General features: G+C 36.1%; 1 long non-coding RNA gene across 1 annotated transcript in view; it reads right to left on the bottom strand.

The window, feature by feature from the left end:
* Window positions 1–27,667, bottom strand: part of LOC138704890 (uncharacterized) — a 680,302-nt gene that overhangs the window by 184,838 nt on the left and 467,797 nt on the right. The window lies entirely within an intron of this gene.

Below are 27,667 nucleotides of genomic sequence, written 5' to 3'. Positions count from 1 at the left end.
AAATTTTCGAACATAATTTAATCGGTTGTTTCGTAAACGTAATATGTAACATTTCCGCGCATGTTACTTTTTTCAACTAGAGTTCTCTTTACCTGTAACATATTATTGTTAAAAATCACAAAATGAGTCACGTATTTCATCTATAGAAATGTCCACACCTATGGAGTAACGGTCAGCGCGTCTGGCCGCGAAACCAGGTGGCCCGGGTTCGAATCCCGGTCGGGGCAAATTACCTGGTTGAGGTTTTTTCCGGGGGGTTTCCCTCAACCCAATACGAACAAATGCTGGGTAACTTTCGGTGCTGGACCCCGGACTCATTTCACCGGCATTATCACCTTCATTTCATTCAGACGCTAAATAACCTAGATGTTGATACAGCGTCGTAAAATAACCTAATTAAAAAAATCTATAGAAATTAATAAGGAACTGACTTTTAGCTTGGTTATGTTGGTTATCGGAAATGAAATAGCAGACAAACTGAACACATGAACGAAATATGTAGAAGAGATATAATATGAGACAGGGAATCGTCCAGATGACTTAGCTGTAAAAGACGAAGCAACCATATCAGAAGACGGAAAAGGGTTTTCTATTTTAAAGGGAAGAAGTTGAATTAGCGCTCAGGGAAATGAAGATTGTGAAAGCAACAGGAATTGATGAAATTTCCATTGAATTAATGAAATGCATCGAAGAAGACAAGAAGGAAATTCTGTCACTATGCAACGAAATATATGAGAAACGCGAATGGCCTGAAGATTTTACGAGGACAGTGTTGCTGCCAATTCGGATGAAAAATTATGTCAAAAAAACGTAACGAATTCAGAACTATCATCCTGATATCGCACTCGTAGTTGATACAGTGTCGTTAAATAACCAAGTAAAAAAATATATCATATATCTTACCATACAGCTTGCCAAATAACACTATAGTTTGTAGATCGTCATTGGCACTTAGCAGAAAATGTAGTCTGAGTTTACAAGCATTGTTCTTTGGTTTAATATAATTATTCTGGTCAAATATTACAGCAGTTAAGGTTGCACAGTCTTCTTGGAATTGGGACATCTTTTGTGAAGAGCTTAGTGACATCTAACGATAATGGACGATGTAACTGATTCGAAGCAATGATACAAATGAAACTAATCTTGGACGTATCGATTCACTTGATTGTGATGGAAATCGTACCTGCATGTAATCGTTCTGGACAGAGGGATTCAGTCGCATTTGTAGTCCACTGCTAATCGTCATTGACGTACCGTTCTCCAGGATTAGCCGTACAGCTGTGTGTCTGTCTGTCAGTCGGATAGTGCTGCTTCACTGTCGAGAGCCTCATCCTGCCGTAGGACAGTCCTCACAGGCATGCTCACGATTCGAAAAAGAGTAGCATTCGGAACGGGTTGCTACCATCCTTCCTGCGCGTTCTCTATAGAATTACCGTTTTTAGACTAGAAAGTAATTATTCCTCGTCATTCTTGCGAGGCGTACTCGAACCTATTTATAAATATATTTATCCATAACTGAATCAGTTTTTTTTAGAAAGCCCGTAAGTCAATTTTAAGAAAACTGAGTTTATTACTAATTCCTGTTCTATAGAGATAGATATACCATTTTGTAGAAAAATAGAAAAATACCACAAGTCAAACGGTATTTCTCTTGTGACATGTACGATTGAAAATTAGGTTTCGTGAAGAAGCGCCATACAAGGCTGATACAAAATGAACAAAACTACAGCCTAAGCTGTTGTGTTTAGTAAATTAATAATTTTGTGTCTGAATTTTGGATTTTTTAGAATAAAGCTTTGTGTTTTGTGTAATATATTATTGCATTAGATTATTTCATGCAGAACTTTGTTCACATAAAGCAAAATATAAAGTCAGCTTCTAAATACTAAATACTGGTTTTGAGAATCAAATTCGTATTATATTTTTTAACTAAATTTTCAATTTTATTAATTCATGAAATAAAAATGTTGTTTTGTTAAATCTTTACCAAATTTTGAGAAACCCCATAAGTCACACATTTTCAAACATGAATATTGAGTTATATTCTATTAAACATATATTATTTTGTATACAGAAATATTAGTTATATTTTTACCAACATTAAACGTAAACAAACAAACAATAACAACAACAACAACAACAACAACAACCCTTCTCGTCTCTTACAAACATCTCAACAAACAAATGGGGGTGCACACATTCTCATATATTGACATACGCCCGCGCAAAAACATTTCCAACGGTAACTTAGAAACGATGCGTCAAAAGACATAGGTTGTTTAACAAAAATGATTCCTTATTGTTAGATCTATCGCCCTCAGAGTTTGTCGCAGAGGTTTTGAATCACTTGTAGATATTCACACAAGCGTACAATAGTATGGGGAGGCGTCAGCGAAAAAAGTACCTTGGCCGCTCCTTAAATCTTTTCAGCACTGCTGTCTTTACTCCATTATGTGTGCGGAATCTTTGCCGCTTTAGATCTTTCTTCAAGGTCCAAACCAACGAGTTAGAAGTAAGAATATAGAGTGGCGATCGCGCCGCCATCTTTGAAGCTTTTGAACCTATATCCGCCATGTATTAACTGGTCAACAAGTGGGCGTGGTTACTATAGGATAATACGGAAAGTGACTGTATAGAATATGTTGCATCTTGTAAATCTTATTTTATATCGCATTAACCAATATATTTCAATTTGCTAACATTTCATTATTTTAACAGCTGTCAGAAAACCCATGCAGCAACAGTTTATTCCATACATCTTACGTTAACATCGAAGCTTAAAGATGTGGATACAAGTGGGCGTGGTTCCTGTAGGATGAGGCTGAAAGGACTGTTGCATCTTGTGAATTTTATTTTATATTACAACTACTCATGCATCCCAGTTTTATCAGTGGGAAGGAAACCCATGCAACATTTTATTCTTTACATCTTATATTGACATTGAAGCTTTAAGATGTGGAACAAGTACAGAAATGGGCGTAGTTCCTATAGGATGAGACGGATAGGGTAGTCCAATACAGTTGCATCTTGTGAATCTTATTTTATATCGCAATAACTCGTATATCCCATTTTTACTAACGCTTTTTATTTTTAACAGTCGTCAGTAAACCCATGCAGCAACATTTTATTCCATACTTCTTAGCTAACTGGAGTTGACATGTTTTCTTCTTTTCGAGTGCAATGAATCGTCGATAGAGTGAAACGTAAGTAATGAGCATATTCACACACATTTTTTTGTAAATTAGTAATGATGGCATTATGAAAATGCAGGCGAGATCGAACACGCTTTCAGTGGAAGACACGTAAACTTCAGTTTCGTTGGTCAGACATAAGCTGCTTGAAGTCGTATTCATACCAGTATGTTATACAGACCTAAATTCTGGTGGCTAGTGGTGTTCTACTGAATTTTCCTGTCACAGAAGGAGGCCTAGAAATATCTTTTCTTTTTAAATGAGATGGAAAATCGAATATGGTTGATATTGCTTTGGGCAACAAACGTCTCCTCTCGTTTACAAAATACATGTATTTAGTATCGAAATGCGCGGAACACAAAACACTATGTATTGTGGGAAACCATTTCTCTCTCTTAATTTGTGAAACCCACTGCTTAGTTAACAAATCATTTTTCAGTGGGAATCTGTGAAAACAATGAACACGTTACAGAATCTTTCTATCAATAACTGTTATATGTATAGTAATACCAAACTATGGCAAACTACTTACTTTAAATATGACATATGTTTTGTTTTATCGCTACAGTTATAAGCAGGGCACACAAGAGGCATCTTAATTACGGGATTTAAAAATCTCCACGTGCTTATACGTCTCCTGCTATAGCGAGCTAACCAGTTAAAACATGGCGGCCTGTAGTTCAAGCTAGTACCACTAAGAGCGCTGATACAGACGTGAACGCCACTCTATATTCATATTTCTAGCTCGTTGGTCCAAACATATGAAATTCACAGTGACGAATACGGGCTGCAAGCCAAGTAGCCCAGAGCCTTCTGCTGTTAAGCCCTATTATTTCTGTACTGACTTGGAATACCACTAGCCATATTAACAGGCGTCTGTCAGCTATAGAATCAAACTTTTCTCGATTGTTCTACGCATTGTAACTATCAGGCGACATACCACTTCAAGGAAGCTGGGCGAACGGGTTTCACTTGATCATGGTTCGTATTATACAGTAATAGAGGTGAAGAACTAACGTGTGACAATGTGATGTATGGCCATTCTTAGTTTTATATAGCACCGTGCTACTGTACATAATCCCTCACACCACAAGCTCAGCAACAGTTTTTGTTTTATCCTTCGCAGTTACCGCGAAATCGGCCGCCGTTCCTACGGTCGTTACTTTAGTTTCTGAAATCTGTTTAGCTGAGAAAATGTTCACGAACAGCTTGAAATGTGTAAAAGTGGATTTTACCTGTATCCCAAGAGATGTTCAAAGTGTCCTTCTGCTTCATTACATGTTTGACATCTCTGAAGATTATTCTGATATGCTCTACCAATCTGTTCTTGCGAAATGTTCGAAATGACTTGTCAGATATTTTCTTCCACTTTTTCCATAAGAGCAGTAAGTTGGCAAAATGCACAGAACAAAATAATGTTAGCAATATGACCAGATTGTTGGTTGGTCTCGCCTTTACCCTCTTCATCCCGTCCAAATATGTGATGCTTAAATGTCCCTTCAGACGAATTCACTTAGTGGTGCTTCTCGGAAGCGCTGCCGCTTGTGAATAATGGACGTAAATTAGGACTTTCACACACAAACACGGCCACAGAACAGTGGCGCTGCAGACGTTCTGTGTAGTTGGCTTCGCTGTCGGTGAGGGTACTAAAATGGCACTTCCCCTCGCGATACCAGGAATTCAATTGTAGGCTTCATGCGAAGGTGAAGCTACACGACTATTTTAGTGGCGCGACGGTAGCAGCCTATTCATGTCATTCATTTAGTGTTCTGCCTAAGGGCAGGTCTTTCACTGCAAACCCAGCTTTCTCCAATATTTCCTATTTTCTGCCTTTCTTTTCGTTTCCTCATATGATCCATATAGCTTAATGTCGTCTATGATTTGATATCTTCTTCTACCCCAAACTCTTCTCTCGTTCACCATTCTTTCCAGTGCATCCTTCAGTAGGCAGTTTCTTCTCAGCCAGTGACCCAACCAATTCATTTTCCTCTTCTTGATCAGAGTAGCCTATTATGCCATGGTATCTTTTTTTTTTTTTTTTCTTTTTCGAATTTCATTGCTAATTCCAACTAGAAGTTCTTTAAATGACTTCTCAGACATGCGAAAGTACGGAAAAAAAAAAGTTTTATTGTCCTAATGCAGGCCTGCACAACCCCTAAGTAGGGGAAATATAACGTCAGTCTCACTCCACTTCTATTGGGGATGATCGACTTCCGCGTAGAGTTGTTTACATTCTCTGGCCGTCAAAGGTCCATCAGTGGCGGCATGTAATTTTAAAAAAGGATTGTAATAAATTCATTGTAGCCTATTTATAATGCGTTACCTCGTTTCAAGGTTTACAGTTATGCTAGATTTCCTGTCGGTAGTTTCTTTGAGATTTCTTTGCACCTAACCTGCGTTAGGTTTTCGAAAACTTTTCTCCTATCATCACCTACGGAAACAAATTTATAGCATTTAAGTAATGAACCTTGAAAGTCACTATTAATTTCAATTTAAAATGAACACAACGAGTGACGTCTTTAATTTTACAGTATAGAAATAAATAATCAATATACAGTTTGTAATAATGAACTTATCCGAAAGTTTGTGCATTCCATAATTCTTAATATGGGCTTTGTTCAAATGTGGTTTAATACTGAAATTACGAATAGAAGTAAATTGAGTGGGACACAGTAAACAAGCAATTCTTTCGTCTTCAACAACAAAATAATCATATTCCCCATTTCCTTTGGAAGTAGTATTTCTTCACGGATTTAGATTTTGCCATTTTCCAGTTCTCTTTAAACTGCAGTACACGTATTTATTTATTTATTTATTTATTTATTTATTTATTTATTTATTTATTTATTTATTTATTTATTTATTTATTTATTTATTTATTTATTTATTTATTTATTTATTCATTTATTTACTTATTTACTTATTTATTTATTTATTTACTTTTATTGATTTATTTATTTATTTATTATTTATTCATTCATTAATACATTCATTCATTTATTTATTTGGCTGGAGTGCGTTTCAATGTTGAATGGCAGCATTGACATCCGGTCATATAGCTATTACTCACTTATCAACGTACAATGTATTTATCGTCCTAATACTAGTACAACCAGTTAAGACCAATAATGCAAGTTTTTTAAAAACAGAAATTAAAACTTTATTAATGCAAGAAAAATCATAATAAATTCTTCAAATAAAGTAATTGGTTTGTTGCCTGCATGCAACATTTCGGACATATTTCATTTTAGTAGAATACAGAGCACGGAAAGACAAGTCGGGGGCTGTACTTAACTAATTTTGCACAAAAAGTGGACTTAATCGGCTTTACTAGTAATAGGACGATATATACATAGGTATACCATCTTACATTATGCGCTCACATACATTTTAAAATTTATTTTACATGTCTTTTAACTTATTTATTTCCCTCATTCATTTTTCTCTTACTTTCTAAAGGTATGTTCCTAAGGATTTTATTATCTGTTCATTTGCAATTCTTGATAGCGTATTGTATACCTGCCGCCGCGAGAATTAATGTTGATGCAGCCGAGCGTAACTAGAACGCCATGACCGCACTGGTAGAAAAGGTGGGTGGAGTAAGAGGGGTAGTAAAGCAGTCCTTTGAGGAGCTACAATTCTGCAGGTCTGTCCTAATGTAAATCATCAAATAGAAATAGTCCTCGATGCAGTCTTTCCAAAACCAATGGATGAACCCACATTCTTCTCCTAATTCTACATCTATTCTTTCTCCGTATGAGCAGCGTTGCCAAAAGTAGACCTATATCTCCTAATTAAATGTTCTCTGAAAGACTGAAAAATTCTCTACAAAATCTGCATTGAGCAGGGTACAAACTCGCTTTCCAGAGCCAACAACGTTTCGTGAAGCGCCACCAGCAAGCCACTAAGTGGCGCTGCTATGCGTCCTTGTCTGAAGGAGATCTAAGAGGTTCCAACCCCGCTGTTGCCGTGTAGTACTCGTAATTAATAAACTGTCAGCGACCCTGCTAACACAGCTATAAAAAATTATAGCCACGCAGTGAACAGACGTTGCATCTTTCACTCTCCTTCCCCCCTTCTATTTTTTTAGGTTCAACAGTCCGCTATGGCCAACACAAGGAGTTAGACTAATATTAAAAAATATATATAGAATGTTGAATAAGAAAGGTTTGTAAATAATTTTTGGAAAATTTTAATTTGTTTTGAGTCAAATTTCTACGTTTTTACGTCATATTCTGGTATTTTTTCGCGCATAAGTGCATGCATATTTCCAGAGTTTCTAAGTAATAGATATCCTAGCGTTAGGATTTATTAAATGGAGCTATATTATGAAAATTAAAAAATGTATTACGAATATTTACTTAAACCGTGCGCAATATAAATTCAACCAAATTTCCACACTTCTTTACTTTGGGTAACAGAGAACACATTTCAGTCTACCCATCCAAGCTGTCCGAGGTTCGATTCCCGGCGTAGGCAATGGAAAAAAAATTATCTTCCTTTTACGGGACTAATTGGTTGTTCGTTGTCTTGTGATTGTCCTGTGATGTCTGTACGATGGTCCTTCATTATGCCAATTCCTCAGCCAGAGAGGCCCGCAATATGAAGATGTCTAGTATTGATTCACAGACAATACCCTCCTTCACCTACACCACAGTGGTCTGTAAGTTGGTAGCCTACTACAGAGGAGGTAAAATGGGTAAAAAAGGAAGGAAGGAAGAGAGAGAAAGAAAAGGAAGAAATAAATAAAGGAGAGATGGGAAGAAAAAGACAAAGAAAGAAAGTAAAGAAAGGCAGAAAGAAAATGAAAGAAAGAAACAAAAAGAAAGATAGAAAGAAAAAGAAAGAAAGGAAAAGAAAACAACAAAGGAAGGAAAAAGAAAGAAAAAGAAAGACAAAGAAAGAAAAAGAAAGGTAGAAAGAAAGGGAGGAAGAAAGAAAAAGAAAGAAAATGAAAGAAAAATAAAATAAAAAAGAAAGAAAAGTAAGGAGGAAAAAAGAAAGAAAGAAGGAAAGAAAGGAAGAAAGAAAGTGAAAGAAAGAAAAAGAAATGAAAAATGAAGAAAGAAAAGAAAGAGAAAAAGAAACAAAAAGCAAAGAAAAAAGAAAGATAAAGAAAGAAAGGAAAGAAAGAAAAAGGAAGAAAGGAAAATAGAGAAAAAGAAATAAAAGGAAGAAAGGAAAAAGAAACAGAAAAGAAACAAAGAAAAGAGAGAAAAAGAAAGAAAAGAGAAGAAAAATAAAGGAAAAAAGAAACAAAAAAGAAAAAACAAAAAGAAAGAAAAGAAAGAAAGAAAAATAAAGAAATGGAAAGAAAAGAAAGACATATAGAAAAAGAAAGAAAAAAGGGAAAAAGGTACAAAAAGAAAAGGAAGAAGAAAGATAAAGAAAAAAAGAGAAAAAGAAAGAAAGAAAGAAGGAAAGGAAGAAAGAAAGTGAAAGAAAGGAAAAGAAATGAAAAATGAAGAGAAAGAGAAGAAGAGAAACAAAAAGCAAAGAAAAAGATAGATGAAGAAAGAAAAGAAAGAAAGAAAAAGCAAGGAAGGAAAATGAAGAAAAGGAAGAAAGGAAAAAGAAACAAAAATGAAAAAGAAACAAAGAAAAGAGAGAAAAAGAAAGAAATAAAGGAGAAGAAAAAAAGAAAGAAAAAAGGAACAAAAATAAAAAAAAACAAAAAGAAAGAAAGATAAAGAAAGAAAAGGAAGAAACGAAAAGAAAAATAAATAAAAAAAGATAAAGAGAGAAAGAAAGAAAGGAAAGGAGAGAGATAAAGAAAGAAAGAAAGAAAGAAAGAAAGAAAGAAAGTGAAGGGAAGAAAAAGAAATTAAAAATGAAGAAAGGAAAGAAAGAGAAAAAAGAAACAAAAAGCAAAGATAAAGAAAAAAAGAAAGAAAGAAAAAGGGGGAAAGGAAAATAAAAAAGAAAGAAGAGGAAGAAAGGAAAAAGAAACAAAAAGGAAAAAGAAACAAAGAAAAGAGAGAAAAAGAAAGAAATAAAGGAGAAGAAAGAAAAGAAGGAAGAAAAGAAACAAAAAACAAAAAGAAAGAAAAGGAAGAAAGAAAAAGAAGGAAACGAAATGAAAAGAAAGAAATAAAGAAAAAGAAAGGAAAAAGGAAAAAAAGAAAAAAGAAAGATAAAGTAAGAAAGAGAGAGAGAAAGAAACAAAGGAAGGAAGAGAGAGAGAGAGAAAGAAAGGAAGGAAGAGAGAGAGAGAGAAAGAAAGTAAGAAAAAGAAAGGAAGAAAGGAAAAATAAAACTGTAAATGGTAGTATTATTCTCAAAATGAGAAAGGAACTGGAATTGGTGCGAAGCGCATGGAACGTACAATGTGAAAGTAGCCTAACTGTGATCTTCGTGGCACTCATTTTTCCTCTTGCTTTCTCTATCCACAATTCATTGCCAATTAAAATATGAATTCAAATATCAAATAGTACTGACGACAATGTTGCCATCAGTCCTTGATTACGCGCATATTTCCAACAGTCCTTCCATTCTGATCTCACAGCATCAATACTATTGTCTGGAGATTGACAATACATATTATCAGTATGTTCCCCAGTCCTTCAATCCATCTCTAACAGATTCAGTACTATTGTGAGCACTCCAACAACATCCGTCTCTCTCTGTTCGGATGTCATTGATGCGTGATTGGAAATGTTAGCTACATGTCATTCGTTATTTCGTGAAACCAAATGCATTCGTGCGCCGTAGATCATAGTAAGAACCTTATGGTGGGGTGAGGGAGCCAGTTAGTTTGCAAATCGAGGGAGGGAAGCTTCTCAGTCCACTTTTTCCTTTCCCTCATGCGCAGATTGGTTTCACGAGATACTGAATGACCTTAAGTTCTTAAAAGTACTTAATAAAAGACGATCTCAATTTCTTCCTATTGTTTCGCCTTTACTGCTTATTTATATCGGCCATAATATGTGAAAACAATTACGAGTAGTACACTATTTAATTAGCTATACTGTTATATTGTTTAGTTTCGTAATGGATATTTTCTCGTTTTTATATAATTTTGATAAATCAGGATTTCATAATCATCATCCTAATAAGTACTGTACTAGGCCATAAGACCTGTTACGGTCTTGGATTTTCTATCTGTCTTTTAAGGAGCTGCAGAGATCTCTTTCCATTATAACGATATTTCAAGATAGCCTTTCGGAATCGCATATTAGACATTCTTTCAATACAATTTCTTCCAGAAAGTTCAATAGCTTCCGAAATAAGCCTAGTCCAATATTAATTTAGTCTGTAATTCGTTCAAAAAGTTTTCATTTCTCTTGTGGAAAAATTTGGGGTATCTCATTGTTCGCCTGATAAAACACCTTTGCGTTTTATGACACAAATCAGAATCTAAATTCACAAAATTGACGAAATGGACAGGCATTTGATCTTCTGTAGTTGTCAAGTTGCTAATAATGACACAGCTGTCAGTATTTAATTCATTCATTGATTCATTGATTGATTGATTGATTCATTCATTCATTCATTCATTCATTCATTCATTCATGCATCCATCCATCCATCCATCCATCCATCCATGCATGCATGCATTCATTCATTCATTCATTCATTCATTCATTCATTCATATACATTGTTGCATCATGAGCTGTGAATCTACAACAGACCCCAGTTTTACTCCTCTTCCGAAGGAACTGGCCATATTTTAATCGACCTCAAAATCATATAATTCTTGGTCGAGTTTGAACCGGCGAACCTCGCATCCAATGGTATCGCATGGCAACTACTAGACCACCCAGTACGACAAATTTATATGCATACATTCATGCTCAGATAAGATGTAATTCAAGTTGAGAACAGAGACAATGTAGAGCAAATACGACTGCGACAGTTCTAAAAGCTTATAAATATATGCATACATACTTACAGTACTTTATACGCTGTACACATGTACGCAGTTGACGCAAATTAAAATCGTGGTAGTAGTGTAAATGTGGCTATACAGAAAGGAAATCAAGATACAATTTATTTCACACCAGTGTTACAGGCTATTATAAAGGATTTTGCAATTAAAACTCAATGGGGGCAGTTTGAACAAAAATCTCAGAACTGTCAAACCTTGTATTTAGAAAAAAAAAAAATAGTTTTATGGAAACAAAAATTCTGGTCATTATTTTTGTGCGAGTTATTTCATTATTGAGAGAATTTTTAATTATCACTCTATAGTTTTTATCATCATCTGAAATAGCAAAATTTTTATGCAATACTACATTTGCTTTATATAGGAGAACTATAATTTATTATGGTTACTGTAGTAAAATGTCATTTTTTATATATTTTGTTAGTCCTTTGTTACAAAATCAGTTTCATTCATAAAACCAACATAAAACAAGATGTTCTTTAAGAGAAAGTGAGACAAGTGAGATCCTGATGATAGGATTTGGTGACAGAAGACGTACACACAATAAGAGATATGCATATTCTTTAACGAAGCCATAGGCTATAAGACAACACAAGAGCATGAATTGCAACTGGATGATACTGACAGCAGAGTAATGGGTGTAACAGAGACTTCTTATCAATCCGAGTAACATGTGCAAAACAGCTGTTTGCCCGCCAGACTGCCTCATAATACTTCCTTATGGTGAGAATTAACACGTTCTGTCCTCCTTCCCTCCTGCCCACCAGCCCGCCTATTATTGCTTTCGAATGGCGGGGATCACAGAGTTCTCGTCCACTATATGGGATGGTGAATTCCTCGCGGGTAGAGGAAAAACCTCGTCAGGTACTTCTGTCTCTTCGCTCCTGAATATAAATCAATACTAGATAATTACGCGCAGTAGAAATTCCTTGTCATGTTGTCAGCATGGCACAAGACCACCTTCTAAACAAGTCAGGGTTAAAACGCAAGAGCGTGGGTTCGAATCCTGCTTGAGCTGAGGGTGTAAGACGTTTGAAACGGTTGTGTGAACACAATGGATCGTGTGTTGGTTTACTTGAATAACGGAGGTCGTTTGGTATCCGATAACTGTCTCACATAAAGAACGCTAGCGGTATTCAGTTTGTGGGGCGATAGCTTTACTGTGAAATGGAGGAAGTTCCTGCTATAGAATACGTATTGACTACAAAAAGTGGCAATGTTTGTATTGTCTTGACAATTTCAAAGTAAGTAAGCGATGTGAATTAAAAGATGGCAATGTGAAGTGTCTATGTACGAATAGAAAATACAGTGTAGTGGTATATAGCGACTCAAAACTTTCGAAAATTATGTATGTGTGGAGACCATAATCACGAACCCATTGCAACAAAGGATATTTCTTTAGAAGTTCTAAGAACTTTTGCTAAAAGGAAAGGAAAGGGACCGAAGAAAGAGAGGGGAAGCTATTAAACAAATTTGAAGAATATAACACTGGGGAAGTATCCCTAATGGAATATTTGAAATGTGCTTCGTTTCATTATGGTCCAAATTCGTCTGAAATCTGCAAAATAAAATAAGGTGACGACAGTTTTCTGGATTACAGTTTTAGTTTAAGAAACAACGTTTTTAATCATTCTAGGATATAATTTTCAAGTACCTGACAGTCCCAAATCTGCATAAAATGAAAGGGAGAATTTTGTTTCTGTAACCGTCCCAAACATCCTATGGAAATCGTCTAACGGTACGCATATAGGTGAAATAGTCCCAAAGGTTCAACGCTGTGAGTTGATTACCTAGGTGAGTTTTTCCTAGGTTTTTCACAATTGTAAGATGAATTTCATGCACAATTCATGGCGAATCTTCGGTCTCATCTCGCCAAATACCATTTTGCATCACCAATTTCACCGACACTAAATAAACTAGTAGTTGATACAGCGTCGTTAAAAATGGCCTATTTAAGAAGAGTTTGACGGATAAATGCCAACGGACCTAGAACCTTGTCTCTAAGACAGCCTTGGCGAAAATGTGATCGTGCGCCGAGTCACTGTGTACCTTGCAACGTGCATAGCACCTATGGAGGGAGGCGGACACCCGAAGGGGAAGTGAAACAACTCTCAGACTTATCAACGGATTTTCATTTTCCTTATGTCAAGCACTTAAATATATTTTTATATAGTATAAGGTTACAAACTAATGTTTAGTACGGGTAACGAAGAAATGAATGAATAAGAAAACATAGGACACATTATCATCACAACCTAAAATTAACTGTCTTCAGAATGTCTCTGCGACAGAGTTTCAAAATCAGGAATTATGTCACTTACTGCCAGTCGTAGTTAATCACGAAGGTCTGTCAGTCGTGATCTAAATTTGGTTTTTACTATTTTTACTGTTGAAAATGATTTTCACAAACGTAAGTTGTAGCGAACATGGCTTCAACAGAGCAAGCGAAAGAACGAAGCTTCGGATATTTATTTTCTGGCAAATATTTGAAAAGTTTAACATTTGTCACGTCCTTACATCTAGCTTTCATTTAACATCACATTGTAAATCTGTGAGCTAACCGCATTATTCGTACATCTGCTGAAAAAGAATCGACCTACAGAGATAATAATAATAATAATAATAATAATAATAATAATAATAATAATAATAATAATAGTAATAATAACATTTAACCTTTTAATGTTTCATGAGTGACATGTAGTATAATGCCGTTTTATGTTACACAACCGTTTTCCTCGTAATACTTGTGAACAAATTACACATTTAATATTCTCATCATATTGGCAGCAAAAAAAGTGCGTCCTCCCATCCTAGATGAAACTTTCGTTTTTGTAGAGGTACATGGTTTCGAGAGAGATATTGCGACGATACGCCACTCGCAGCTTAGAGACAAATACAAATGGAACGGAGTTTGACTTCAGTGAGTGAGAGGGTGGGAGTTGGGGGAGGTAGGAAGCAAGAGAAATGCTTAGCTATCATTTCGAGCCACAATGTGCTCGCGAATCACATTTTCGCCACTGCTGCTCTAAGAGATGGAAAAAATTAAATTCCTTATCGACAAACGAAATGAGTTCTGTTGAATTTGTAGCTAGAAGCATTAGCGTTCAAGCCAAAGGGAAGGACAGTCGTTACTGGTGAAGTTTGAGTATTAAACCTTGTTAGGACCTAATGTACAACAAAAATGCAGACTCCAAGAATGTAGTGAGTTAAAAGTTGTTTTACTTTTTACGTACTAGTGTATAAGAAGACAGTGAGTTTAGTGAAGCTCCTTTGAAGAGAAGATGTCCCGAATAATTGGCCCCTATATACGGTGCTTTTTGTCTGACAATGAGCTTGCGTCGTCGTGCAATAATGGTACCGGTAATTCTATCCTTTCCATTCGGACTTCCTCCTACTAGGTCGTGACGTCAGAATACAGGACAGCGCCAAGTGGGTTTCTGTCGTAATCCTATGTACACAGCAAGTCCGTTGGGGGGGGGGGGGGTGAGGGTCAATTTCAATTCAGCAGCTTGGCCTCATATATGCAAGTCGAGAGTAGTGAGGTCAAGAGTGGTTCAAGAGTCCCGCTTCAAGAAAGCTCCTGTTTGCCTACTGTTGTTTGAAAGCATTGGTTGTCGACAACGTTGTTCAGAGAAATTACAACACTTATCTACATTCTATGCATTACACGAGTGCTCATTGAAGCTCCTTCCTCTCAAGACAAGTACTGTAGAGTTCGCTATTCGAATTCTTCAGCTCCATTTCCTGTTTTACAGTCACGCATTCATTTTCTCATCAAAAGAAACATGATATTGTTAACCGTGCATAATACCGATAGAACTAGAGTGTAGAAGTAGTTTTCTTTAATTAAATAAAGTACAAACAAGCCGTACTTTTCATAGAGAATGTGTGTATATGTGTGCGTGCGTGTTTTACATAATGCAAAATAGAAAAGAACGGCGTAATTTTTTGTCTTATTCTTCTGTTCTTCTTTTCCTTTCTTCATCTTTTCGTATTCTACTTCTCTGATTTTTCTTACTTCTCTATTTGCACTCATTCTCTTCTCTTTCGCTTTCTCTTTCTCTTCTTTTTGTCGTCCCCTTTTCTCTTTCTCTTTCTCTTCTTTCCTGGTCCTTCTCGTTTTCCTGTTCTTCATTTCATTAGCTTTTCTTTTTCTCCTCTTCTCCTTATTTGCTTCTCCTTCTTTCCTTCCTTCTCCACGCTATCTTATTCTCCTCGTTCTTTTCTCTTTTCCATGTTCTCTTACCCTTTACTTCGTTATCTCTCATCGTTCTTTTCTTCTTATCTTCTCTCTGTTCTCTTCTCGTTCTCTCTTTTACTCATTTTCTTCTCATTGTCTTCTCTCTATTCTCTTCTCGTGCTTTTTTTACTCTCATCTTCTTCTCATTGTCTTCTCTCTGTTCTCTTCTCGTTCTTTTTACTCTCAATTTCTTCTCGTTGCCTTCTCTCTGTTCTCTTCTCATTCTTTTTACTCTCATTTTCTTCTCATTGTCTTCTCTCTGTTCTCTTCTCGTTCTTTTACTCTCATTTTCTTCTCATTGCCTTCTCTCTGTTCTCTTCTCGTTCTTTTTACTCATTTTTCTCATTGTCTTCTGTCTGTTCTCTTCTCGTTCTTTTTTACTCCCATCTTCTTCTCATTGTCTTCTTTCTGTTCTCTTCTCATTCTTTTTACTCCCATCTTCTTCTCATTGTCTTTTTTCTGTTCTCTTCTCATTCTTTTTTACTTTCATTTTCTTCTCATTGTCTTCTCTCTGTTCTCTTCTCGTTCTTTCTTACTATCATTTTCTTCTCATTGTCTTCTCTCTGTTCTCTTCTCGTTCTTTTCTCTACTCCACGTTCTCTTCTTCTCTTCGTATTTTTCTTCTTGAGCTCATCATTTTCTTCTTCTCTTCTCCTTTGGCATTTCGCTTCTTCTTTTTGTTCTACTGTTATTCTCCCCGTTATTTTTTCTCCTATTTGTATTATTCACCTTATTGTTTAATTTACCTTTTTTTCATTATCTTCACCTTCTCTTTGTTCTGTTTCCATTCTCGTTGTCTTCTCCTCTTGGTTCTCTTCATCTTGCCTTTATCTTTTCCTAATTCTGCTCTTTACTTCGTTCTTTTTCTCCTTTTCCTTGTACTCTTTTCCTTCCCATCATTTTCTTCTCATTGTCTCTTTCCCTTTTCATTACATTGTCTTGGATTTTACATTTCTCACGTTTCTTACTGATTTCTTACTATTTCCGTTATAGGCTGTTCGTTATCTCGTGAAACCAAATGCATGTTTACCCTGTACTTTATAGCCCAGATCACATATAACTTATAACAGATTGCTCATCCCTACGTTAAAATCGGTAGCACTTTGAAGAGAACAACCGTCAGGTTCGCCACCCGTCCGCCGTAAATGAACACGAGATGGCAGTACAGTCGCTAATGCAATTCAAATGGGAGTTATGACATGACTGCTTATGTAACAACTAGATGGCAGCATAGTAAACCTGACAAAAGTTGTTACCGTCAAAGCCTATAAGCCCGAGCAATCTGGGTATATATAATGATCTAAGCTTATAGTAAGAATCTATGGTGAATGTAAGTGTTTTAGCTAGCTACTAGTGCAGACCTGCAGAACTGTAGCTCCTCAGAGCGACTATCTTCACACCCCTTCTACCTCACCCATCTTTTCTACCAGTGCGGTCATGACGTTATAGTTGCGCTCGCCTATATCAACATTCATCCTAACGGCGGCAGGTACACAATACGCGTATTGCAGTTTGAAGAGAGCTGGAACATAGCAAAATCTAAACCCGTGAAGAAATACTACTTCCAGAATTTTTTGTTTACTGTGTCCCATCCAATTTATTTCGTCATTTCAATATTGAACGACATTTCAACAAACCCCATATTAAGAATTATGGAATAGATAAACTTTCGGGTAAGTTTATTATTACGAACTGTAGATATATTGATTATTTACTTAGGCCTACTTACTTATGGCTTTTAAGGAACCCGTGCGGACGCGAGTGGCTGCGTTTGCACGATACGAACGGTGGTCGAACGCAGCCACGAGTAGCGAGACACGGCCACTACCGTAGCGTGAGACCAGAACGGACCACTACGAGCGTCATATCTGCGTTGAGCGCATTAAAACTGAATACAACATACGAACTGCAGCTTGTAACAATCAACGGTTGCAGTGACTATAGTCGCGTCGCTGTTATTTCTGGCGTGACTCCTCCTCTTTGCTTACGCCTTAGGAAGTGAAGGCTATATAAAATCTAGGTAGATAGTATCCTTCGCCATTTTTGTTCTTTTGTTGCCGATCTACCAGGCGAGGATCTATTTGCTGCACCATTAAACATTATCATGTCGTATGCTATGATAATAAATAAAACGCCCTGTAATTGAGCAAATAATTGAGCGGAAAATGATGTCCTCGTCTGCTTTCTGCGAACGCCAACGAAAGAACAAAAATGGCGAGCGATTATATTAAGTATTTATCGAGCCTTAGGAAGTACATAACGTCATCAGCAGCGAATGAATTGGCTGCCGGAAATAAGAGCGACGGGACTATAGTGGTTCCGTTTGCACCCGATTTAAAAGCAATGTTTTGAGTCGGAATCGTCAGGCCTATACCTGTTTTTTTTTTAAGATGGGACATGATAGTTAAGCGTCCGAGCTTGGAACTACAGCGCTATGTTGCCAATATGGACTACCACGCTGCCAGCTGATGGAAGCTAGCAAGTGGCGTTAAGATGGCTGACGTTAAAACATTCATTGACAATTGACGCGAAGGTAAGAAAACAATACAAAAATCGACAGAGAATCAAAGACGAAACGTACCAATGCTAACATTGTGCGCACAATATAATATATATTATGTCGCCAAGAGAGCCATTAAGCACTCGCCACGTAGGAACGGTAAGTTTGGCAACTCAACCGTTGTTACCATAGCAATAGGCCTACCACGCTATGTGACATTCAGTTGTTTTTCCGATCGCAACGTTCCTGTCATGGCCCATCTTAAAAAAAACAGGTATAGGTTAGTTATAAAATTAATATTTTCAAAGTTCCTGAAGGCTTATAAAAAGTTTCTAAAATATATAAAATATGCACTGTGAATTAATACGGTCTACAAGAAGTCAGCAGGCTGACGTTTCACCCTCATTCTGAATGTAATAATCGTGTGCTGTCAAGCTATGCGCCCTTTTTCCCCTTCCTCCTCAATCATATGAATCAACAGTAGACATTTAGCTATCTATAAAACCTTACTCCTATTTATAATCGAACCAGAGTCCACTGACTTTGTAGCTAGATATGCTGCTGTCAATGAAGTAATCGGAATCTATCTACTCGTGGATAGAAGTTCTATAGGAGCTGTATTCGAAACTACACCGAGGTATACAAGCATCATTTTTACTGCGGCTGAGATGTTGTGTACACTGCGACCCGCAATTATCGATTCTGCGTATGAAAGTTTTTATTACATGTCGATATTTCGGTGTAGATTCATGTGAGCGTAATTAAAACACATGATAATACTTTAATCACTACAAACTGCTGATTAAAGCAATCTAAACTTCATTTCCTGTGTATTGCTGATGAATATGGATGCACAGTTTATGTTTACGGGCAGAACTTAATTGGTCTGTGTTTTGTTAATATTTACCCGTGCGTATTAGTTATCGATTATCCCTATAGGATAAAGTCACCTAGATCAGCAGGATTACGGCTTCGCTCAGTGTGGTGCAAAAGTTAATTCAGTATTATATGTTGAAAAATATCTCTACTAAATTTAAAGTGAATGATATATGCCTTAATTTGGATACAACCGAAAATTATATTATTTCTATCACAGTTTTATACGTTTATTACATGCTGGTACGGATATGAATCAAATACGTCGATGAATCTACACTGTGTACTATTTAATATTCAATTATTGAATTCTGTTTTAATTTAATTTACCACATCCTCGTCATGCAAGGAACATGAATTGATAATACGGATTGAAGTACTGTGTTACAGCATATAACTTCAATTTTATATAATTAAAAATTCAATTTACATACACTTATTATTATTATTATTATTATTTTATTATTATTACTACTACTACTACTACTACTACTACTACTACTACTACTACTACTACTACTACTACTACTACTACTACTACTACTACTATTCACTCTCTCACGTTACTCTTCAATAGTCTTCAGAACTCTAACCCTAGCTACTTAGGTTCTCGTTTTCAACATTTGCCCTCATGTCACGAAATAGATACTCGCTCACAACAGCATATCACACTCTCCATTCCTAAACACAGAACATCCTTCTATTCTTCATCTTTCACCGTCTCTGCAGCTCATCTCTGGAACTCTCTACCACAACATGTCAGGGACACTTTATTTTTAAAAAATCTCTTTCTCACTTTTGGCACTCTATGGAATTATTCCCTCAGTCTGGCAACATGCTCAATTATCGCTTTAGCAGAGCAAAATCAAATTCTTGATCTCACATAGCATCAAGAAGTTTAATAGAAACTTAGTAAGCAGGAAGAAAAATCTGCTATGTGGAAGGTCAATCCACGTGGCAGATATGCTCTTTCAACAACCAGCGCATATACGAATATGCTATGTGGGCATTTTCACATAGCAGATTTTCTTTTACATTCAAGCATATAGCAGATGTGGGAATCGTGATTTACGCCCTTATCCGCTACATAATTGATATGTGAAACGATGCAGGATTAAATAACCTGTTATGTGGTACCAAAATCTTAAAATCCATAATTTCTCCACATAGCAGGTTTTGACTTGACAGCGACGATATTCTTGTTTGTTACCGTATTTCATAGCTTTTTTTTTTTTTACCCTTTTATGTTTGTTTTCCGAACGAGATTTTAAAGACACTTGCACTTTAAATTTCTTTACATTTCAGTTTTTATACAGCAACTGAGTCTATACAATGTGTGTCTGAAAATTTACATTCTCTGTCTTATACTGATATCGTATTATGGTATTTATTCCCTCTATTCTATGAGTAGTATTTCATTTACTATTTACTTTTCAGTCTGTTCTCTTCTCTCAGTTCTCTTGTGTATAATGTCTATGTCAGTTGTCCTTACAGTACAACATTCTTCGGCCGGCAGCAATTTCTTACAGCCAGAGCCAGCGTTTTTACCGCGTGTCCTTGAGTACAAGCCCAGTCAGTGAGCATTTGTTACCAGTACAGCTGAGAATGGTACCACCCAAATACACGTCACGTCAGAAATCTGCGAATCACGGTTATCAGTCTTATTGCCCACTGACTGCGGCAAAAGCAAGATACACTTTGCGTTTCTGGGATGTGTCCTTGTTTACAGTGCCTAGACAGTGGCATCTGTTGCAACTTCGGCTGAGAGTGGTGCCACCTCCTAAACACAAGTCACGTCAGCAATCTACCAATTACAGTTGTCAACTTTCTCGTCCACAGACTGCATCAAAGATAAGATACTCGCTCTCAACCTTCCCATTACTTATTTCACACGCCAAAAACGGTGAGTTTGGTTATACTTAAGTATTGTATACTGGGCCTTGTGACTGTGTTTCATTTGAACTTAATCAATATGGAGAATGCACAATATAAGGAGAAAAATTCACACAGAGGTGTTAAGGACGCATTATGCACTGAAGTTCGTGCAAGAGGACTGTACACCTGTCATGAGTCGAATTCAGACTTCTGATAAGATTATAAAATGTCCTTAGTAGATTCTAACCATCCGTCTTTATCCATAACGAACTATCTCTTTATACAATTTAAACAGTAATTTTAAACAATATATTGATTTAGAAGGTTGGCATGTCCTTGCTGGAATACCGTGAAGGTACTTCAGAAGAGTTGCACTATCTAAAATCGAAGAATGTAGTCTTAAAATTTAAATGATTGAAGCTGTGTATAGGACCAAATGCTCTGAAGATATTTTTATATCTAAGCCTATATCTGCTTTAGCTCAAGCATCTGCAGTTATATCTGAGATCAAAGAAGGTATATGGAGCTTGCGTGCTAGTCTGTACAGTCATGTATTGACTGCATCAAGTGAAGAACAGAAAACTGCTAGGAGAGAGACTCCCACTAAATCTGCTACACAGCAACGCAATAAGATAATAATCTCATTAATGCGTTGAAGACGCTTTCAAAGTAATAAGCCATAAAAGCCAAAAAGGAAATCCCTACCTTTGGTGGGAGTCGTAACATGCATTTCTTTTCAAGTGGCATCTACTCGACTTAGTAAAAAAACATCGTTTGTAATTACGAGTATACTTCTTACGGTAATGTTGATTGTAAAATTACGAGTGGGCCTATAAAGAATCTTCAAAGAAACAGTAACCTTAAAGTCTTTGGAAGTAAAAATATATTAAACCAAGCATGAAACATTTCTATATTTTATATTTCGTTGGAAAATACCAATATTTGGCTAGTTGGGTGTTTCATTGTATACGCTGAATTTCTGTTGGAGCAGTATTTTCTTTCTGTTAATAATAAATCAGGAACAAGTACACATAGCTACTAGCATTTGTTTCAAAATCAGTGTATGTGGTGTATTTCTTGTGTTATTTTTTACTTGTTCCACATTTAAAGGCTACAATGATGGTGTAAGATCTATGGAATGCAACAAATGAAATGAAAAGTAACAATGTACATATATATGTCATATTCAAGTACATTATTTTATTTACTATATTTTTTTTTTTAGTAATATCAAACTGCATGTTTCAAACTTAGTTACATGAATCAGTTGATATCTTCATTTCAGATGTATTTATTACGAGTATTACCCGCGGTGATCGTAAAATTAGCAGAAAATGCTCTTGGTGACGTATGACGGTGCCTTGATCGCTGTCAACAATAAGGTACTTTAAATCATACGCAAACTCGTAATAGGCAATAATAATAGTAATGCTAGAAAATAGAGGAATAATGAAAGTAGAAAAATACAAATACCTAGGAGTGATATTTAATAGAGATTGCAGTAGAGAATGAGAAGATTATATGCACAATAAATAAAGGCAGGAATTTAAACAAGGTGTCTAATTTCTATTCTGTGAGGAAATATCATAATTATGAAAAAATACGAAGAAGGAAATATTCAAGAGATGGTCCAAAGTGTAGTAACATATCTATGGAGCAGAAGTGTTGGAGGTAAACAAAGGATTAGAAAGACTGTTCTGTCTACTGAAATGGATTATTTTAGAAGATGATGTGGAACAAGAATAAATAGAATACCAAATAAAACCATACATAAATTATAAAAATGCATTGAAGTATAGGGCGTAATCGAGTAAGCCCAGAAACTAGGGGAGACCCGGGCAAAACGAATAATCCGGGCAAAGAGAATAATGCCTATTTATTCGAAATGCCAACAGATGGCGCTTTCTGCTATGTTGGGGAAGAATCCCAACCAGATTTTGCTGCTGAAACTGACTTGTCGTCATTCTAGCTAGTGAGATAAGAAGTCAGCGTGCTTTTGAAGGAAATTGACTGTCTTCTTAAAATATTTCGAGGTAAGAGAAACATACGTACAACATACAATACTGCAGAAACTCGTCGTTATGTGATAGTAATATACAGAGTGTTTCAAAAATACGGGGCATAATTTCAGTTATGTATTTCCCACATGTAAACAATCAAAATAGTTCATTACAACATGTGTCCGGAAATGCTTTATTTCCGAGTTATGGCCTTCACAACATTGAAATTCACCGGAACTTTTTCTTTCCGCAGGTCGTTGCCGTCAAAGGAGACATTAAGACGGCACTCTGACAGTTCATTCCGAGGCGAAGGTTACATTCAGTCTTGTGTAGGCGTTAGACTGTGCGACATGTATTCAAATCAAAAGCTGGCTCGTCGTTTGTACCAGGAGAGGTACCCACAGCGACAATGTCCAGATCGGAAGACATTTGTACGTCTCCATTACCGTCTGTGCGAGTATGGAAAATTTAACTCTCCTGGTTTAGGACGGGGACGACCAAGATCTACAACTCTAGAAGTACATTAGGAGATTCTGGAGGCTGTGAACATGATTCATTCTATCAGCACACGAAGGGTAGCGTTGCAAGCCAATGTTCCTCATACGACTGTCTGGAGACTGTTGAAAGAGTATCAATTGTATCCTTATCATTTGCAACGTGTACAGGCCCTGTCACTGTCACCAGCAGAATACCCTGCACGAGTTAGGTTCTGTCAGTAGTTCTTGCAGCAGTGTGGTGTAAATCCGAACTTTCCTGCCTTAGTATTATTTACACATGAAGCACAGTTCACATGAGATGGCATAACAAATTTCCACAATCAGCATGTATGGGCGTATGAAAACCCACGTGCAACTGTTCCATCTCATCACCAGGTGCGGTTCTCCCTCAACATGTGGGCCGGTATCATTGGTGATCGATTAGTTGGACCCCATGTACTTGTAAACAGACTTAGGGGGCAGGCGTACACAAACTTCCTGGAAAACACTATACCTCATGTTTTAGAAGACACTTCACTGATCAATCGTCAACACATTCACTTCTTGCATGATGGCGCTGCTGCACACTTCAGTCGTACGGCTCGCCGGTACTTGGATCGAAGGTTTCCTGATCGATGGATAGGTAGAGGTGGCCCAATTGCTTGGCCTCCACGCTCACCTGATCTGAACCCTCTCGATTTCTACTTGTGGGGCCATTTAAAATCATTGGTTTATTCGTCTCCGGTGCCTGATTTGGAATCCCTTCGGAATCAAATTGTGGCATGTTCTGAGGACATACGCAATACTCCTGGAGTTTGGGATCGTGTTCACAAGTCAATGAGACATCGATGTGAGTTCTGTATTCAAGCAGGAGGTGGACATTTTGAACATCTTCTGTAATGACAACGACCTACGGAAAGAAAGAATTTCAATGTTGTGAAGGCCATAACTCGGAAATGAAGCATTTCCGGACACATGTTGTAATGAACTATTTTGATTGTCTACATGTGAGAAATACATACCTGAAATTATGCCCCGTATTTTTTAAAAACCCTGTATAGGCGATACAATTACTTCTAAAGTGCCGTACTTACGAAGAAGATTATTGACGTTTGTGTTTGTATAATTTTAAATGAAAAGCGAAATAGCGTCTGCGGGCAAAGTGGATAACTTATCCGCTTTGCCCTGCCACCTTAATTTGACTATGTAAGTATTAGCTGTATTTTTGTATGTATTTGTCTATTGTAATAAAGCGTGTTAGATCATTTTACATAGTGGAGGCATTAAGTCACACTAATTAAATTATAAATCAGCGACACTGGTCTTAATTTTTATTTAAAAAGGTCGTAATGTGTTTTCAGATGGTTTAATTTTCCAAGAGGAAGATGGAACAAGCCAAATGGTCTGAAGAAGTCATGAAGAAAGCACTTGAAGAAATAAAATCTTACAATCAGTGGTTCTGCTACCTGGCCATACAACCATAATGTGTGTGTTGATGAAGATTTTGCTCCAGATCAACTTACAGATCGCCCACTTGAGACAGAAATCAGCGAAACGACAGGTGGCTCAGATTTAACAAATTCTGCGGTCCCAGCTTTTTCAGCGGCTGAAGAAACAGTTAATGTTCACTCAGAATCAACTACCTCTGTGATGTCTTCATCTTCAGAGATATAAGAAATATTAAATACATCAATACACTCATATTTTCAGTTCCGGTTACACCAAAACCTTCAACATCGTCAGCAGGAGAACCCAAGTCACTTCTTTTGATTTAGACCAATGCCAAAAGTGGATGCTCGAAAGATACGAGGTAAACGAAGAAAATATCAGCGCTCTGAAGTTCCTTACATCTATACCGATTAAAAACGTTGAAAGAGAAGTAACTTATGGGCAGGAGCAAAAGCAGAAGAAATCCAAGTCTTCAGTGCCAGTGAAACCTCGACTTATTCAAATTTGTATTTTGTACTAATCTAACGTGCTGTAAATGGCTGTAATAACATTTCTTATCGTCTCATAATGACTCATAAACATCGTATTTATGTGTTGATTTAATTTTAGTAACAGTGAATAAAAATTAAATACAAATGTGAAAATGTTACAGGGATATTCACTTCGCCCGGGTTAATTATTCGCTTCTTATCGTCTCATAATGACTCATTAACATCGTATTTATGTGTTGATTTAATTTTAGTAACAGTGAATAAAAACTAAATAGAAATGTGAAAATGTTACAGGGATATTCACTTTGCCCGGGTTAATTATTCGCTTCTTATCGTCTAATAATGACTCATTAACATCGTATTTATGTGTTGATTTAATTTTAGTAACAGTGAATAAAAATTAAATAGAAATGTGAAAATGTTACAGGGATATTCACTTTGCCCGGGTTAATTATTCGCTTCTTATCGTCTAATAATGACTCATTAACATCGTATTTATGTGTTGATTTAATTTTAGTAACAGTGAATAAAAATTAAATAGAAATGTGAAAATGTTATAGGGATATTCACTTCGCCCGGGTTAATTATTCGCTTTGCCCGGGTACCCGGGCAAAGCGAATAATTAACTATATTTTCTATCTCAAATCATATCACTGTCCGTAGGTACTGGAAACGAATTGCTGTTTTGTAGATATGTGAACAACATGTGTCACAACCAATGTCACGAAGTTTTTATTTCGGGAGCACCAAAATACAGTCAGTGGCATTGTTTATTCTTAGCTTATCTGCTTTGCCCGGGTTTCCCCTACAGTAAATTTGGTGTCGGCATACAGCTAGGATGAATGAATCAAGATGGCGAAAGAAAATTCTAGAGTGGAAGGTACCACCAGGGAGACAAAAACAGGGATGACCTGAGGAAACCATGCAGCAAACGGAAATTATGGAAGAAGACTGCTTGAATAAAAATGCATTTGAAATTGGGGGTGAAGAAACGACAGTTCAGCACTTCCGCAGATAAATATATATGGGCATTTTCACTCTATATATATGCAATAAATATGTAATTAAATTTCATACTTTCAATTAATATAATAGCCGAATGCTTTAACGAAATGTTAAACTCACTATTAAATGAAATTATATTCAAAAGTAATACTTAAATACACACGCATAATAAATTATAATATGCAAAGTGTGGTAGTGTTTCTTGAATTAACTTTGAAACTCTGATTACGTGTCTGATATAATAGATGTATCTAGGAACGATTAAATATTCGTAGCGGAGCAGTAATATTGAACGTAATATAGGTTGTTTGTTTTTAAACGTCGTCACGTCATGACATGCTTCTGGAACATTCTTATTGATATTGCCATACTATGTGATTTATTATTGTAGATACCGTGAGCTGCTACCGATAGGTATTTTGTGTGTTTTTTTTTTTTTTTTTTTTTTTCATTTCCTCTCTCAGTAGATCACAATGTTTTAGCGGATTGTTAACAGAAAAAATTAAATACACCGAGATCAAAACCATCATTGTCTATCAAAAACTCGAGTCTCACATTCCGAGATTTGAAACTAGATATGTCATAGAAATTCAACGCATCATTCATGTGTCTAACGGTGTGCCGAGTATTTCTGTCATTTTCTTGTAGGAATTTAAGTCAGCGATACTGGAAACTCTAGGTCGCAATGAAATCAGAGCACAAGTAATAGCTTTAAGAAGTCGGAAAAATTATGTATGTTTGGTGGAAAGCAGTTGAATTTATATTTTCTCTCAAAATCACAGTTAACTACTAAGCATCAGATTAAAGGCTACGATCAGAACTCTAGAATGTCCAATTTTAATTTTAATGTGAACTACTGCTACTGCTTATTATTATTATTATTATTATTATTATTATTATTATTATTATTATTATTATTATTATTATTATTATCAGAGACCGAATGTTAAAGGGAAAATTTTTCATCAAAAAAGGACAAAAAAAAGGGAAAGTTATAGCCAAAAAAAGGACTTGAAAGAGGACTATATTACTCCCCAAAATATACTTCAGCACATTCATGGAAATACATGGCACACACAATCTTATATTTATCTCTTCACAACATAAGGAAAGTGTTATATTTGATGTAGACAAAAAAAAACTTCAAAAAGGACTATATTACTCCCTAAAAAAGGGTGCTATTTTAATTGAAAACACATTTCAACACATTCATGGATACATACAGCACACACAAGCTTATATTTATCGCTTCATAACATAAGGAAAGTGTTATATTTGATTACATTCAACATTTCAGTATGATTCTGCCTCTTCGAATGCAGAATGTCTTTATAAACAGAAAATGACCGCTCAAGATCAACTGAAACCAGAGGTGAAAATTTTATTTTTATCATGAACTCTAAATCAGAAGAAGAACGATATTTATTTTCGTTTGCTCAGGAAGTTATAGACTTATCGGAAAAATATAGAAAAATTATCTAAATGTTTGCGATATTCTGTCAAAAAAGGACACCAAAATAAGAGATGTTTTTAAAAAAGAGAGGAAAAAAGGGAATATGGACTAAAATGGGGAAAAAGGGAAGTCAAAACCACTTAATTTGGTCGGTGGAAGATAGTTCTGAACATCGTAATTAATTATTTCATGTTTCGTGTTGAAATAAAAAAGAAGGGATTC

This window comes from Periplaneta americana, chromosome 8 (assembly GCF_040183065.1).
Source record: "Periplaneta americana isolate PAMFEO1 chromosome 8, P.americana_PAMFEO1_priV1, whole genome shotgun sequence".
Lineage (NCBI taxonomy): Eukaryota > Metazoa > Arthropoda > Insecta > Blattodea > Blattidae > Periplaneta > Periplaneta americana.
Note: the sequence above shows the minus strand (reverse complement) of the source record. Positions and strands in the feature narration are given on the sequence as shown.